The 14584-nt window shown below is 38.2% G+C and overlaps 1 long non-coding RNA gene across 1 annotated transcript in view; it reads left to right on the top strand.

The window, feature by feature from the left end:
• The first annotated feature begins 1623 nt into the window (after positions 1–1623).
• LOC124720533 overlaps positions 1624–14584 on the top strand; it is a 44094-nt gene continuing 31133 nt past the window's right edge. Inside the window, exons 1-5 of the long non-coding RNA XR_007006188.1 lie at positions 1624–1711; positions 7744–7780; positions 7865–8078; positions 8194–8288; positions 8375–8468. This is a non-coding gene — a long non-coding RNA (uncharacterized LOC124720533). The remainder of the gene's footprint in view (positions 1712–7743; positions 7781–7864; positions 8079–8193; positions 8289–8374; positions 8469–14584) is intronic.

Genomic DNA, 14584 nt, shown 5'->3' on the forward strand with positions numbered 1-14584 from the left:
TTCGTGTAAAGTTTTGCTAGAAGTTTTATGCACTCAGATTTAAAATGTCTCTTTTTGTGACAGTACTAATATTCAACGTCTTTTCTAAGAACCATGTTAGACGCACTGCTGTTACCGGTATTTGAGCTGAACTTGCGTGTTTTTCCCACATTATCTGCTGCAAAGACTGTTGACTGTTGAGTTTTCATGACATTGTAAAAGTTTTTGTTCTACTTTCAGTAACCTTAAAGGCAAATTATAGAACCTTTGCTGATCTTCAGCACACGAGTCTGAGGAAGTTGAAAATATTGCAAACTTTGCTGGCAGATTTCCCAAAATTTTAGCCATTTTGTCAACTTCTGTAACAGGTTCCCCAGTATCAGCTAATGCTTGTACCAAGTACTCAACTTGACTGACGTGCTGTGAGCTTGTGTCTGTTGGAGACATTCTGTAATAAAAAATTTCTCCTTCAAGGCCATTTTATTAACTGCAGATCACTGTTCATGAATAGTGTTTAGTCTGGTCCATATTTCCGCTGCAATTGTGCACGTCATATCAGATTGCAATTCCATCGCAGTATATAGAATGAGAATCACCTTCGCATTTAAGTCGTCCCAAGCGTTTAGACTCTCACCAGCTTCATTTGGCTTCAGTTTCTCCTTGTCGATATCGAGCACTTTTTCAGCACGAAAAATAATTTGCAACTGATATTTCCACAGCTTGAAATTTTTACCGTCAAATTTCTGGGTAGTGTACGTTTTCTATTTATCCATCTTCGTGTAGGCTGAATGTAAGTCAAATTTATAATACTCAGTTCAAAATGAAAACAGAAAGTTTTCCACAATAGATCAGCGGAATACGACAGTCCCAGAACTTGAGTGCCACGGTTCACGTGAATGAAACTCCAATCAAAAGCAATGAATTCACAGAACAGAAACAGATACAGTATGTATGCATTTGACTGGACCCATAACCTGATGTTTTTAATTATGTTTGACAGAAAAACACAGAACGAAATACGGTACATTGGAGAAAAAATAACTTATTGCACCTTTCTTTATTGCAGCCAAAAGTTTCACCGTAACCGTAACCACAAAGCAAAAAGACAAAGATACAATTTCATAATGTCACGGTACACGGCTGCACACAGAATAAAGATAAATATCTAGCGCACCCTCACCACTAAAACTGAAAATGAAGCCACTAAAAAAAAGAAAGAAAGAAATCTCAATACAAGCTCACTGCTGTCAACATTATGCCCTTTAATTATGATTTTTTTCTATTTCGTTGGACTTGTTTCCGAGTAGTATATACAAGCCCACTGTTTCCAGTTTTGCGCATATCCTATTTGTGTCGGAAATGCAAATCCTCTCCTCACACACAACGGTGTATACACGTGTAAGTAATGTGTGCTGTTTTTGCGCAACATATCGTTGCGGTGTGGATGACAGAACGGTCCCTCAGACTGTTTGAAAATATAATTGAACGTGTGAGGAGCATTGAAACCATACTTTATGCAGCGTAAAAAATATCAACCAAAGTTTATTTTAAAACAGAACAGAGGGTTTCAGAAAGACAGATGACTTGTTCACATTTTCGATTGCAGTCAGTTCGTCTTTGCAAGACATTCTTTGGCTTCCCGCTGAGAACTGCGCCATGTTCACTTGCATTTACAACCGACGTCGGAGGTGTTTACCGCGTGGTTAATTGGAGGAAAATGCGTTTTTTGTGGGTGAGTTGATATTTTCCACACAACTAGAATGTGGTGCTATATAGAATGTGTGATGAGCACGGGAAAAAGAAAGGAATTGTGCTGTTTTTAACAAATTCCGCCTGTTTGAGTATTTGAATGTTAAGGGCTAAGAACAATTAAGTACTATCTTACAAATCAAATCGTATCAGTTTACAGGGGATGTGCATGAAATTGTAAAAAAGAGAACATTTCATTTGTAGGTTTATTCCATTAATTTTTCACGTTGTAGGTTGCACGGGATCACGTGTCTTATCCTGTTACCAAATTTGCCGCTTTCTTTTTGTTTGTTAATCAGGTCGTTGTGTATTTGTTTTCATACGATAGGTTTTAATTTTTGTATCCTGTATATAGTCTTTTTTTCAATGATAAGTTTTTTGAGTTCGCTTTTGTACAGTATGTTATTAACTGATCATTTCACCTCTCAGGGTATTTTAAGATGTTTGTTATTCGTTGAAGTATACACATGTATGTTGTTTTTGGGCATGTTTATTTCTTCATTATTCCTTAACTGATATGCTTCCTTGGTGATTAAGATTTCTTTGCCCGCGACTGGTATAACAATTTTTCTAATTTCATAAGCTTTGATGGCTGCTCAGTGGCGTCTGATTTCACTATCAGCATACGATGTGTGTGCTTTTCGTGATGTACATTTTCTGTTGCAGATATTTTTGTCTTATTCCATGTTGTGCTATATTTGTTTGTTGATTATTCTGATGTGTTCATTATAGTGCTGGGATATAGTATAAAATTCACACACTACCTATCAGTACCAATGAAAGCTATTCTGAAAAAGGCCTCTTTTTAAGAATTGGATGGGAAAGTCATAAGTATAATAAAGAGAGACTGAATGGAATTGGGTGGAGTTTTCATGATTTATTTGTGCAATGGGAGAAAGTGTGGTAGGCAAAAATTGTCGAGGCAAACCACAGATTGAGTGCTGTAAGCAGTTTCAAAGGGATGTAGATGGTGGTAGAGAAAATACGCTTGGTGATAAATGCGAAAATTTACTTCAAACCATTCTTTTGAAATTATTCGAATGTGTGATTCATGTACATTGTAAAACGGAAATTTCTCACTTCTTCATACAGATCTAAATTTCCTGTCATATGATGCAAACATTGGACACTTGACACACAAATGTTTAGTTAAATTTAGTAAGATGTTTTGATGGTTAAAATTGTTTGCCTATATGTAACTAAAGTATTGTTAACATTTGTAAAAGCTGTTCCAATTACCTTGTAGTTTTGAAATTCATTTCAGTTATAGTGCCCAAACAGAGGCACTGTCATACATGATGGCATATTAGAAGAGTCAGAATTATGAATGTCTTTATCAGGAGATGGAGTGAAACATTGAAAGATACAATAGTAGTCTTAATTTTTCAGGTGGCTAACCGTACTACAGAAAACTGCTTAACTTTAGACTAGTAGGATGTTCTGCTGACAATGGGTTGTATGAATAAACATTCTACAGAGAATATTCTCAGAGCAAAAGAACATTTTTCTGATAGTTGTTAAATTCATATGAATAAAAAAAATTAAATCATAGTCTCTGACATGGGAATTCCTTTTCACTACCTCCCCTCCTCCTTGAGGCACAGAACGCACTAGTTATGTTAACATTAGATTCAGCTCGCTCTAATAAGCGAACTGTTCAGTAACTAAACACAGATCTGGCATCAGTGTTTTGTGGAAGAGTTACACTAAGTTTCGATTTTACTTTTATGTGCAGCAACGATTACGGACGATTTACAAAAATGCATTTTCTGATGTTACTGAATTTGTTGAAATCTTTTTTGTTATCGAAGTCAGGTGAACATATTATGCAAACAAAATCGTAAGATTACAAGAAATTTTTGTCTACTCCAAACTGGAACTGTTAGTTAAATGCAAGATAATTTCGGTAAAATACAATGCTTAATGGTCTGCTTGCCTGTCCAGTACGTGATTGCCTGTGTGGTTCGTTATGAGAAACAGATCCCTATGTTTGTAATAAACTAGTATGAATTTTTCTGACCTGCCTACTTATTTCTAATATGACAAAACAAGATTTATACTGTGAGATGTCATGATGAACATCTGGAAATGTCAGTGACATAGTTGTTTGGTGTATACCTAAGTCTTCTCATATGTCAGTCTCGAAACTTGTCTGCTAAATAGGAACAAAAATGTTTTAATTTTCATATTGGTTGAAAAGTTGCCCACTCTTCTTTCAAGATTTCCTGGAAGTAAGTTCACCAGACAGATGTATGTTAAACCTGTACAAACTTGTACAGTTTCTCTCTCTCCAGTATTTCTTTTTTTGCGTTCCAGGAAGCAGGAATTCTTCAGTTATTACCAAAAGGTTGGTAAAACATAACCTCAGCAGAAATTGTCAACTCAAAGTATGCTGCAGAGCTCACTTCAAAAAATGGAATGTTCTCTGCTTCTCTAGCTTTATCCATACGAAATCTGAGAATGATTTTTGTTTCAAGCAACTTTCCTCGCCCTTTTATTCATGCTGATAACATTCTGGGTGATTTATTCACGTGAACCTAAGAATGTTCTCAAAAATTTTGAGAAAAAGTATATTCTCCAGTTTATTCTTACGACCTAGTGATGTGAAGAGACCAGTTGTGTTGAGCACATCGTGACTAAAGTGTGTCGAATTCTGTGGAAGGCAAGTGTTTGACATTGTGACAGGTTCAGAAGTGTGTCTACTGGAGGCTTTTTAGTGGGATCGCTGGTGTAGGCTCAGAACTCATGACAAACCAGTCGGTTATGGGAGGTTGGTTAGTTCACCCTGCTAAGCTGGATTTTGTTCTAAATATTGGAGCTTTTGGGAGTTTTGGTAATTTGTGTGACTGTCCGTCAGTTTAGACATGTATCTTTAATTTTTCATAAATGGGTTGCTACGTAATTCTCGATGCACCGTGGGTGTAAGTAAATATGACTTCGGGAGTCGATGATATTCTTTGTTTGCACACAGATAAATGTACAGCAAATCACACATTGCTGTTGTTTAACTCAATGACATTGGACAGGATATTAGTATTTAGTATTTTACTCTATGGTTTTGTATAATAATTGTAAGATCTCTTACTGTTTGTGATCTTGGAGTTAGGCAAGAAGTGCTAGGGTTGTGTGCCATTGTATCATTATGCAGACGAGCATTGCCAATGCTTACTGTCAGTCAATAGAAATAATTGCTACATCTACTTCTGTATTCTACATATCAGTGGGGTCAAGAGGAATGTTAGGATTCAAATAGTCGCCTGTGGTCAGGGATGTAATGTTAATGGCTACTGCCATGTCACCCTTTTGTGCTCATGTGTATTCAGTTTTGTTGCTAGTCAGCGGGCCAGTGGAAAATAGAAAACTCATTGTGGTGGCAGATTGATCTGTAGCTTAGCCCAGGATGTAGGATAGATTGCAAGGTAACAATTCGGTTGTGAGTTGACAAAGTCAATGAATGTGATACTAAAAAAAAAAATGTTGGGGTAACACACTGATCTGTAGCTTAGCCTGTTCGAAAAATTGTCCATAGCATTGCATTATAGATACCATATTGTTTACAGTGTTTTTAGCATGTTTCCTACATCAGTTGTCAAAGCTGTCGACTTGTACACAACATTCCTTTATATCCCCACTCTGAAGTGCATAACACATGTGACATACCTCCAGGTGTACCAGTTAAGGATAATAAGGAATGTTTGCTGTTGACCAGTGATATTGGAAACAGGTAATAAATGCTGTAAATAATGTGATGTTATTGGCAATTTTTTAAAATGGGCTAAGCCACAAATTTATCACCTTAGTTTCAAATTTGCTGGCATGGCCAACTCTCAACCAAACTGTCACCTTCCAACTTAACTTATGCCTCGGTCTAAGCTACAAATCAGTCACCACAACCAAATTTATTTTTTCCCCTACATTTGTTGGCTGCTCGAACTGACATCAAAACTGTTAATATGTTCCAAAAGGTGACTTGAAAGAGGCCTTTAATATTACGTCTTTGGCCAAAGTTAGCGACTTGTATCAAACATTCCTCGTAACCCTCAGTTGTTAGGTCTTGGTACATTTGTGCATGGAGTGTTGGAAGATTTTAAGTGCTGTAACTAATCCAAAACTGTCATTGGCCCTGTGGGAGAAATATGTAGAGGGATGTAGTATATTCCAAGATTCCTCACTTAGCTAGTTCTTAAAAATTCGTGTGTGAATGGATTTCTGGCAGCTAATTGTTCGTGCTACTTTGTGAGCCTCTCCTTGGATTAAGTCAGTCTTTCACTTTCGTGCTGCCTGTTTTGTATTCATTCAGTATTTTTTGGCAGTACTGGTTCCGTACATGTCAGTGATATCCTAGAATGGTTCTCATAAGTTTTTTTAAGCAATAGCCTTGGCAGTACAGAAAATTACAATTCCGACCATCTGCTTTGGCCTGTAACATTATGAAGGTGGCACATATCCCTATTTTCAGTGTATATCATATTACTTACGACCATGTCACGAAATATACCCACGCACTAAGATAATAAATGATGCAAAATATTTCACTCCAGTCATAAAAGAAACTAGCCCTTATGGGACAACTGCAGGGTGTAGGTAGGTAGCTTAGGGAGGGGACAGGCTAAATATACAACAAAAGAATCACTATTGCAAAATTAAACCAATAAACAAAACACAAAATCCATGAGAATAATGGCACAAAAAACACATACAATGAGATTGAATCTTTCATTTTACTTATATCTCAAACAAAAACAGCGATACCAAGAACGTACAACTAGCAGAGTTATTACTAGAAGCTAATAAGATACACTCCATGATACTAACCACAGTAAACTACTTAATACAGGCTCCAATTACAAACACAAACCACAAATTTGTAAAAAACTACTCCAACATAAATTTGGTTTCATGACTTGAAGACAATTGTGAAAAAGAAGCCCTCTCCACTTGCAATAAAAACCAAAAAATCCATAAAAGCATACTTACCATCCAAAGTCAGTTGCCAGATCTTGACTGGCATGTACACTTTCTCGTGCACAGCCCCCCGCAACACACACACACACACACACACACACACACACACACACACACACACACACACACACACACACACACAAATTGTCACTGGTTTGAGGAGAGACTGCTTGTTGTTGACACTTCACATTTAGCCAGGGCACCATGTAGCTGGAAAAATTTAATTGTAGGTGCCATATTGTTGTCCATAGCAGCAACCAGCGAATGTTGTAAGATCCATAAAAAGTACCAAATGAAATCCATACGTAGTCCCAAATAAATGACTTTCAGAACCATTGACAACACCATGAACAAAAACTATAAAAATTGAATGCAAATAGTAGGTAATAGCCAATGACATTTAAGTAACTCACTGTCAAGGCAACAAACACTCCCGGAATGTTGATTAACACACAGCAGTGTCATACTAAGATCGCCCCAAAACAGTTTAGAAACATAAGCATCTTGCACTAGAGTGCATGACCATTTAGTCAGACGAACTCTGCAAACACAATCCATTCGAACACGCCATGCCTTGGTGACGTCACGTAACACTGCACAGTTATGTCGCATGTCAAAACAGCTGGGTGCAGTTGAACTTTTTGGTTGACCCATCTCCTTTGTAGACTGACTGCATATTCCTGGTTTTCTACTGCTGGTAGTAGAAATGTTGACAAGGACTGCTGTAAGTTAAATTTTGTTAACTGGTCAACATAATTTGGTAAAACAATCTATGAAAGCTGTGTACTATTCCTGACATACGGTAACTGACATAGTGTGACTAGTAAAAAGATTAAAGATCTCTTGCTTTGACTCTACAGCTGGAGAATTTTTTTTATAATGAATGCCTTTGCCCCCCCCCCTTCTCTCTCTCTCTCTCTCTCTCTCCTCTCTCTCTCTCTGTCTGTCTGTGTGTGTGTGTGTGTGTGTGTGTGTGTGTGTGTGTGTGTGTGTGTTATTACTTGCAGTTGGATGACTAATGACTAATTTCTCCTTATTCATCTTTTGCAGGCATGAGCATCCTGTCACATTTATTGATCACTGTGCAGTAAGTACCATTTTTTACCCCTCTCTCTGGAAGTGCATGTGTGCAGTTATGTAATGTTAGGCCTTTTGTTTCTGACTGTTATAGAATGAGCTTGAGGCAATGGGGATGGATCTTGTGCTGCAACAGAGTCCAGTAGCAATCAATTCTACTCTGACACAGTTTATCATTTGTGGTGGTGGTGATGATGATGATGATGATGATGATGATGATGATGATGTGCAAGAGATCTCTGTTGAGCCAACCTCATACTCTGCAGCAAGATCATGGTGGATGTCTGCAGTTGTCAGGGAGTGCCTATGTGAGTAGTAGTAGTAGTAGTAGTAGTACTTTGTAGGCTATTATTCTTCTAACACACACACAAACAAAGAAATTGCACACTTGCATTAATGTCTTGTGTTCTTGTCTGCTTGAAGGTGCACTTGATAATGAATCACAGTTGAATATGTGGACCCCTTTCTCCAACATTAGTTTGTGGGGCTTGATGCCGGTCATTGAGGGGACGGAATGTGTAAGTAGTAGTTCTCCTACATCTAACAACCAACAAGATTGCGTGCATGGATTACTAATGTGATATTTGGTCTTGTTTGTTTCTAGATGCACTTGATGAGCAGGCTGAGCTATACCAATTTCTGCTTGAGATAGTGACCAGTAAGGTCCCATAGACTGTTAGAGGAAGCTTATTTCGAAGGTTAGTAGAAACACTATATATGCCTATCTTTGTTAAAAATTGGCTAGGTGAGAGTAGGACTTGCTCTCTAAGGGTTCCCTACAAATGTAATTAAGTATCTATATAGTTCATCCATCCCATGAATCTAGAATCTCGGCGATTTTTTTGCCTGTTATTGACATTGATATTGGCGGTATATCGGTCCCTTGACCTGTTAGTCTATCAAACCTAGTAAATTTGAAGTCAGATAATAAAAGGATCAAAACACTTTTTTCGTATGCTTTGTGCCAAGTTTCGTGATTATAGGTCAACAGGTTCTAATGTGTAACTTCGTGAGTATAAAAATATGTGACATAAATGGTCATATTTTTCGATTGCATCAACTTAGAATTTTGTTTTTTCACCTCCAAGGCACCATAGACCTTAGAATGTGACATAAATTTCAACTTCATACCTCTACCAGTTTCTGCAAAAAGGGAGTGTAATAGGTGGACAGACAGCAAAGACCCAAAAAATATATATTTTTTGTGTGATACAATTGCAGATTAACACTTAAGATTTTTTCATTTGTGTGTGCTTTTAAAACTTGCTTCTTGACAAATTTCATGATTCTGGCTCAACAGAAAGTCCCCTATAGGTTTTGATGAGTGAGTTTGCAAGTATTGAAATATGTGACATAAATGGCCATATCTTATGATATCATTGGCTTATAAGCTTACAGTTTTTACACTGCCAAGGGACCTTAGACATAACTAACAAATTTCAACTTGATGCTTCTCTACGTGTTTCTGAGAAAGAAAGGTTCTTAACAGGTGCCTGAATGGAGACAGTCTGATAAGAAAAGCCAAAAAAATTCTTGTTGTGGTATAATTACAAATTATTCTGTAAAACAGTGTTTTGCCATATTTCATGATAGCAGGTCAGCTGAAGGTACTGAATAGGTTTTGATTAAGTAGTTTCTTAGGATCAACACATGAGGTGTAAATGGCCATTTCTTTTGATTGTATTGACTGAGAAGCTTCAAATTTTTACATTGCCAAGGAACCATGGACTGTAATATGTGACATAAAGTTAAAACGTGATTAATCAGTCTGTTCCTCGCCACGCGGGATTAGCCGAGCGGTCTAAGGCGCTGCAGTCGTGGACTGTGCGGCTGGTCCCGGTGGAGGTTTGAGTTCTCCCTCGGACGTGGGTGTGTGTTTGCCCTTGGGATAATTTAGGTTAAGTAGTGTGTAAGCTTAGTGACTGATGACCTTTGCAGTCAAGTCCCATAAGATTTCACACACATTTTTTGTCTGTTCCTTGGGGTTTTTATACAAACAGGCAAACAAAATTATCCTTAAGGGTTCTCTTTTTACAGGCAGATATACTGAGTACTAAACAGAAATGCATGACAAAGAATCCAGCTTCTGACGGTAGCATCCTATCGGATAACTATTAATTCTTCTCTTCCCCTCTGCTCAGTGTTTCACACTCATTAAGATAACTGTACGAGACAGTCTCACAATGTTCCATTTATTCTGTGTTATGAGATATGTAGCCAAGTAGTTCAGTTTAAATACTTATGATTAATTTATTCAAAACACTAATCTGATTATTCTAGAACAGTGCCAGTGAGATATTTTGCGCAGGAATGTTGTCAGTGCATGCCATGAGGTATGGGAGAACAAAAGGTGTCAACTGTTTGTGTTGGGATGAGAGAGCAGCAAACAGATGACGTGTATTGAATACATTTGGAAGAGAAATTGAGACATTACATTAAGTGAGATTATAAATGCAATGCAAGGACAGTGTTGTAACCCATGATTATTCGAGCAGGGGGGGGGGGCATTTCTCTGCTGCAATCAATCTGCGTGTGCACAGCAAGTGGGTCCATGTTTTTTCATTAAATCATGGGAGGATTGCCACAGAGGAGGATTAGTAAACAGGAAGCGAGACAGATTTCAGTTTCAGTACTAGAAATATTTTGCCTACATTCTTGTCTCAGTGGTTATTTTAAAGTGTCCTCCCATTGGATACGAAACTGAGGCATTGCTGACCTATGAGCAGTAGATAAGCTCCACCGTGACTGCTGCTGGCCCCGATGTAGACTTTACCCCACCAGTCCATTCTTACAACTACTTTATTCTAGTTACATAGGACAGAGGTCAGACCTCGTTTTGCAGGCTAGTTCACAAACCCAGCAGATCCCCTCATGTGCTGTGTTGTCACAGTAGCACTCACAATAGAGTGCTCTCACATCTCGCATACCGATATCGATCGCAGGTCGAAACTAGAGTACTTTCGGGTTGCGAGAAGATGCAGTGACGTTTTTGTCCAGAGTTTCGCCTGCAAATAGGAAGTGTTGGGGTGAAACGATAACCTCTATTGGTACCGTATTACTTGTACTGTATCTGTCCAGTAATGATGATCTCCATTTAACATGAAACATTTATTTACTGTTGTGATGAATTGAGAAATAATAAAGAATTAATTACTACAAAATGTAATGTGTAAATAATTAAGGAGAGCATCTACCAAATAGCAGAAGTGTTGAGTTGTTGACAGGCATTCACAAAAGAGAAAAAAAACTAGCTAGTGAAAGTACACGGTTCCAGAGACCTTTTGAAGTCTCAAACATCTGTGACATACGCGGACTGAAGTGACGAATGAAAACTTATACCACAGTCGAGACTCGATGCTGGGTTGATGCGCTAAGTGCCACCTTGGCACAGTAGCCTTACACCACTGCACGGACTACCCTTGCACATCTCTCTCCTCAATCCAAATTCGCCCCTCCATAATTATTAAGCCTTTGACTGCTGGAAACGCACCATCTGCTTGGCGCGGCGTAATGCGGCTACTGAGCTGTGTGCCGGGGCCGGATCAGCCTGCCCTGCCCCATCTGCCCTGTGCCTGAATACTTCTCGGTTGATTAAGTCTCGTACAGAGCTAGTGTGAATTTATGGTGACTTCGAGCTGTAATACCTTGGGCAATAGTTTGTACAGATATCAAATTTGGCCATCTTGTAAAATTTCATGTGTTCTCTTAAGAATAATAATGAAAGGAATTTTACTAGCAATATTGAGCCAGAAAATTGTAGGCCAAAAACGTAGGCGCTCGAAAAAATTTTGAGGTTTGGTTTCTTGCATCTCCTGAACTAATGCTATGACGAACATGAAACTTGGCAGGTAGTAGCCTAAGAACACAAAGTACGTAAGTATAAAGTTTCATTTCTGTAGCACTTTACAGTACTGAATTAAGTGCAAAATTGAAGATTTTGTAAAAATGTCAATGTGTTATTTTCATTCTGATTTTTCTAGAAAAACTATGCTCTGTAAAACATACGTAGCTGTACAACTGGAATGAAAGTTGAGTGCAAAAATCAGGCCTGAGAACAGTGTAACTTTGGATTTGCATATCTAGTAGAGTGAATGCATGATGAAAATCAAATGTACAGTGCAATAGATTGACAGCACGACGACAAGGAATAAAACTTTCTATTTCCTTTCTATTAATAATCTACAAACAAGTCGAAAAGATGTTGATTTTTATGAAAAGATGAAAGCGGGCTGTATTTGATACTTCTTTTACTAATACTATTTTCTATTGATGCTTCAAAGCTAGTCTCATTTGAGCAACAAATTTTAAGGCTCCCCCACCCCCTTCCCCAGAACAATGAGTTTAATTTCCAATATTGGCTAACAACAGAGGCAAAGTAGCAAGAAAATTGCACTGAGAAAAGAGTTTTAACTGTGGCATGTTGTTTCTTGTTGATCAGAGACATTTAAATCAGTTGTGGAAAGCAGGTTTTGTACAAGTAGACAGAGTGTGATCTCTATTTGACTACTAAGGATAAAAGAATATAATTGTCCATGTTACGAGTTAATAATTTAAATGTATCGTATGCGTTTTGTTATACTGGTGCAATGTACTCGACGTAATTACATTTGCCATATGAAGTACTCAGGCCTCATTTGAATAATTTTACACCGGTTGCATCTATTTCCCATCCTTCTTTTCAATCCAGGCTTTGGACTGACACTGGCGAACTTACAAATAGGTTTATATTTTTTACATTTTTGCCTTTTTTTAGTAATTCATTCAAAAGTTTCAAATTTTCTCAGATTTAGTTCTCAATGATTAGTAATGCTTCTTTGTATGATAAGTCTCAAAGCAGGGTGCAACACATAATAGAATGTCACAAGTTTTGCATTGGTATCTAGTTTCTCGGTGCACTTTCTGTTTCATGCAAACCACGCATCTGGAAATTAGCGTACTTTTCTGCGAATGTTTACTCACGATAACAGCCAGAAAATGTCTCCCTATGAATCGCAGAGAATTCTTATCATAGTGCCTTCCCCTACCAGCTTTTCTCCATTCTGTAGCATATTTTTCTACAATCTCCCTTAAGAGAGAAAGGTGAAACTGTGAGTGCCATTTTTCGCCCTGTTACCGACTGGTGGAGAGCATGAGCATTAAGAATTCACAAATCCGCAATGTGAAAAAAATGTTTTTTTATACCATTTCATAGTCTTACGCACTGATCCCACTGAGCTCAGTAACATGTCACAATGGTCAGCTGCACCCATACTCGAATTGTAAGCTACAATACATTGCAGTTTCTTCATTTTTTTCATCAGTATGTCTGTCAGTTTTCTATGTTTCAACCATTTGTGTTGTGTGACTTGTGGTAAACATGTACAGCTCTTATCGCACCACTTGATAGCAAGGACCTTGTCAGTGGACTTAGTTTCTCCTAGTTTTAATTTCTTCTGCAGTTTTGGCATGTTACGTCTATTCTTACGAACAGTTCCACATGTGGCTGTTCCATTGTTGTGAAGCCAGAGGAACTGGTTCCGGGTGGAGTACCAATTATCGACATACAGAATATGACCCTGTTCCAAATACGGTCCCATAAGAGTTGCCACTACGTTGTCACTTTTTCCCAAATTGTGGAACCCAATTTCTGTTGTTGGGTGTATATATACAATAAAATCCAAAGTATACCCACTCTGACAGTCACACAGTACAAATGTCTTTATTCCTAATCTATTTTGTTTGGTTGGAATAAATTCCTTAAAAGATAAGTCTTTTGAACAGCAAGATACTTTAGTCTATACAGAGCTTGTGATGTGGGCGAAATGAATTACAAAATGTCTTAGAACTTTCTCAACAATCGTCCTAATTTTAAATAGACTGTCACCTCCAGTACTCTGAGCTATCACTGAACTGTAACATTCTCAGAAGTAGACAAAACGGTCTCATGACATAATTTCACTGAAAATTGGTGTGTTCAAACGTTTCTCTGGACCAATAATCGCTTAATTTTAACTTCTTAACTTGCGCCATTAGAACGCTAACACCAACAAAACAATACATTTCCTCAAATCCAGTGTCTTTCCAGTATGACAGTCGAGAATTTAGAGATTCTGTAGTATTTTTACATTGTGTAAATGTAAAAGTGATAGGTTTCATCTGCCGCCATAAATATAACAAAAAATGAAAGAATGCTTGGGTCAGTATCTAATTGACATTAGTGTCCTGATCTCAAGTCATCGAAGTAACAGTTTAACAGCTTGAAGCAGTTTATTTCCAGTCATAAGGGTCACTTTATTGCGCTCTTCTCCAAACCGTTTCAGTGTCACTTTCTGATTCCTTGGATTCAGAGGGACTGCTGACTGTAATTCCTGCTCTCCCCTCTGATGTAAAGGGCTGAGGACTACAGCTTCAAGATTCTGTTGAAGACTCATCGCTGCTAGCCATGTCAGATAATTCGCACTCACTGTCTCTCTTAGTATATTCAGGATTTCTTTATCTGTGCAACCACGGCGACGTAACATTTCTCACATAGAAAACAAGAAAACTGACGAAAATACAGGGATCTGTCGAATTCTGAAAAGAGGGAACACAGCAACAAACATGTGCACTCTTGAACTATGCAGTCAGACCGCTGAACAGCTACTGGAAGAGCAGCACGGAAAGACAGCTCTGTGTGTTTACCGCGTCTGTAGCACTCAGGTAGCTGTGACTCAGCGCGCCTAAACTCGGCCCTAGTGGTGGAAAGGCTGGTGGCGCGGTACGCGTCAACATAACCTTAGTACTGTAGGGAAGACCCGCGCTTATACGTGTCACGCGTGCCAGGGGAACGGCGGGG

Source organism: Schistocerca piceifrons, chromosome 11 (genome assembly GCF_021461385.2).
Source record: "Schistocerca piceifrons isolate TAMUIC-IGC-003096 chromosome 11, iqSchPice1.1, whole genome shotgun sequence".
Taxonomy (NCBI): Eukaryota; Metazoa; Arthropoda; class Insecta; order Orthoptera; family Acrididae; genus Schistocerca; species Schistocerca piceifrons.